General features: G+C 40.6%; 1 non-coding gene across 1 annotated transcript; it reads right to left on the bottom strand.

Moving 5' to 3' along the window:
- Positions 1 to 1,886: 1,886 nt before the first annotated feature.
- On the bottom strand, positions 1,887 to 1,958 carry TRNAC-ACA (transfer RNA cysteine (anticodon ACA)). Its single transcript has one exon. It is a non-coding gene; the product is annotated as a tRNA-Cys (tRNA).
- Between the last annotated feature and the right edge of the window lie 1,450 nt (positions 1,959 to 3,408).

Raw genomic sequence — 3,408 nt, 5'->3', positions numbered from 1 at the left:
CAGGGATTGAACCTGGGCTCCTTGCTTTGATAGCATGGAGTCTTAGCCACTGGACCACCAGGGAAGTCCCTGAAGTATTTTTTAAAATTCTGATTTCCTATTGTTTGTTGCTAGCATATAGAAATAGAATTGATTTTTGCATACTGGTCTTTTTTTTTGCAATCTTGCTAAACTCACTTATTAATGTTAGTACTATTTTTAGAGTATTTTCAGGAGGGAACAGAAATAAAACAGTGATTCCATCAACCATATTTAATAAAAAGTTCTTAAAATTTCTGTATTCTCTTTCAGTATCTCTACAGGTTTGGAAATTACACATATTTTTCTTTGGTGATTATCTTTTAAAATTGAAAAAAATCTCTAATCTTCTATCAGACAATATAAGAGCTTTAGAAAGTTTTATTAATAACTCGGATTGCACAGTCCAGCTTACATGTTAGTGTTGCTAAGAGTTTTATTTCTATCATGCTTTTTAAAAGAATAATTTTATGTATTTATTTTATTTTTGTCTGTGCTGGGTCTTCATTGCTTCCAGGGCTTTTCTCTAGTTGCAGCGAGCGGGGGCTGCTCTCTTGTTGTGGTGCTTGCGCTTCTCATTGTGGTGGTTTCTCTTGCGGAGCACGGGCTTCAGGGCACAGGCCTTCAGCAGCGGCAGTTCCTGGGTTCTAGAGCACAGACTCAATAGCTGCGGCACCCAGGCTTAGCTGCTCCCCAGCATGTGGGATCTTCCCGGAGCAGGGATTGAACTTGTGTCTCCTGCATTGGCAGGTGAATTCTTTACCACTGAGACATCAGGGAAGCCCTTCACCTTACTTTTTAATAAAAAAAAAAAAAGTTAAATGTTTATTTTTAATATTTAAAGATTTTATTGAAATGCAGTGGATTTACAGTGTTTCAAATGTAGGGCAAAGTCATTCAAAACATATGTATATTTATATATATTGGCGGTAATAGGTTAGCCGCTAATTCATGTCTGACTCTTGAAACCCCATGGACCGTAGCCCACCAGGCTCCTCTGTCCATGCGATTTCCCAGGCAAGAATACTGGAGTGATTGCTATTTCCTTCTCCAGAGGAACTTCCCCACCCAGGGACTGATCTTTCATCTCCTGTGTTGCAGGTGGTCTCCTGCTTTGCAGGCGGATTCTTTGCCTCTGAGGCACTAGGGGAGCCCATATATATATATGTGTGTGTGTATTCTTTTTCAGATCTTTTCCGTCATGTCCACCTTGCTTCTATATCCCCTAAATTAGTAACCATTTATTTTATTAAAAAATCATTACTTTTGTATGCGGTCAGCGCTTGTTTTGTATTCACGGGGTTTTATTAACGCCTTTGCTCACTATGCCGTTTTTGCGTTGTTCTTCTTGGTTCCAGATTCAGTTGTTTCCCTACAGTACTCCCTTTAGCGATGCTTTTACCAAGGGTGTTGGTGCTACGCTCTCTGTTGGGAAATGCCTATTTTACTTTCCATTTTACTTTCACGTTTGAAAGATAACTTAGCCCTATATTTCTTCTCAACATTTTGAACATATTTTTCTGCTTTTTTTTTTATTTAAAGAATAGCTTCTCTTCGTCTATGATGTTCTGCAGTTCACCTTGAAGTACTGACATGTGGATCTATTTTTATTTATCCTACTTGTGCTCCCTGATTGGCAAGATCTATGTGTGTCATATTTTCTGGAAAGTTCATAGCTATTATCTTTTCTAACATGTCCCTCACCTTTCTCCCTCTGGATCTGTAGTTACATATATTGAAAGTGAAGTCGCTCAGTCGTGTCCGACTCTTTGCGACCCCGTGGACTGTAGCCTACCAGGCTCCTCAGTACATGGAATTTTCCAGGCAAGAATACTGGAGTGGGTTGCCATTTCCTTCTCCAGGGGATCTTCCCAACCCAGGGATCGAACCTGGGTCTCCCGCATTGTAGGCAGACGCTTTACCATCTGAGCCACCAGGGAAGCCCAGTTACATATATTAGGACATTTTTCCTCTAAGTCTCTTACTCCCGTTCTATTTTTCTTCCTTTTAACTACAATTTTGCAAAGTGTCTCAGATCTATTCTGCTGTCTAAAACCTGCCCATTGAGTTTTTAACTTCGTTGACCATATTTTTATTTATTTATTCAGGCTGCTGCCATGCAGCATGCAGGATCTTAGGTTCCCTGACCAGGTATAGAACCTGTGCCCCCTGCAGTGGAAGCACAGAGTTCTCAGCACTGGACCACCAGAGAATTCCCTTGCTGACCATATTTTTAGCTTTTAGAAAAACTATTTCACTTTATTACAAATCTGTTTGTTGATTTTCTTCAGTGTCTTATCCTTATATTTTCAGTTTCTATTCTTGGCCACTGTAAAAAATTATAATTTTCTTATGTATTCAACTATGCATTAAGCTATACACACACACACACACACACACACACATATATATACATGTATTTTATCTAGAATTTCTAGTATTTTATAACAAGAGAGTTTTCTATTTTTCTGAATATAAAAGTATCCTATTGGTCTTTTCAAATGTTTTTTCCCCAGAAAAAAATTTCACTTTGTCTACAGGACTGAATGTTACTTGGAGTCCTAAAACTTCCATTTTTCTAAGCATGTGAGTGTGCTGGGATGTCTAGGGTGTGGAATTAAAGTGTAAGCTCTTAAATCCCAGGAGCTGGAAATGTGCCTTTCATGTATCTTCATGGGCTCTCCTGCATAGTATCAATGCTTGTCCACATAACTGAGTCTCAGTAGTTGGCTGTTTATTTGACTTCTGTTTTGGAGCCAGGGCCAGTGCTGCCATGAGATACACACATATTTTTAAAGAATCTGCCTGCAACGCAGGAGACACAGGAGACATGGGTTTGATCTCCGGGTTGGGAAGGAAATGGCAACCTACTCTATTATTCTTGCTTGGAAAATCCCATAGACAGAGGAGCCTGGTGGGCTATAACCCATAGAGCTGCAAGAGAGTCAGACTTGACTGAGCACCCATGTGTGTTTACATTGGAAGGAGTGATACTGAAGCTGAAGCTCCAATACTTTGGCCACCTGATATGAAGAGCCAGCTCATTGGAAAAGACACTGATGCTGGGAAGATTGAAGGCAAAAGGAGAAGGGGGTGGCAGAGGATGAGATGGTTAGATTGCAACACCAACCCAATGGACATGAGTTTGAGCAAACTCCAAGAGATAGTGAAAGACAGCAAATTCCAGGAGATCGTCCATGGGGTCACAAAGTGTTGGACAGGACTTAACACCTGAACAACAACAACAAGCCAATCCGGCAGCACAGCCACCCCCAGGCCACAGCCCACTCTTCTGGCCAAGAAAAACTCAGACAGATTTCCATGACATTTTAAAACTATGTGTGCATCTCATGCTAGCACTGGCCCTGAACTGTTGAATTGTCAGTTGCT

The sequence above is a fragment of the Dama dama genome, chromosome 20 (assembly GCF_033118175.1).
Source record: "Dama dama isolate Ldn47 chromosome 20, ASM3311817v1, whole genome shotgun sequence".
Classification (NCBI taxonomy): Eukaryota; Metazoa; Chordata; class Mammalia; order Artiodactyla; family Cervidae; genus Dama; species Dama dama.
The sequence above is the reverse complement of the archived record's forward strand: the minus strand, read 5'-3'. Positions and strand labels throughout refer to the sequence as shown.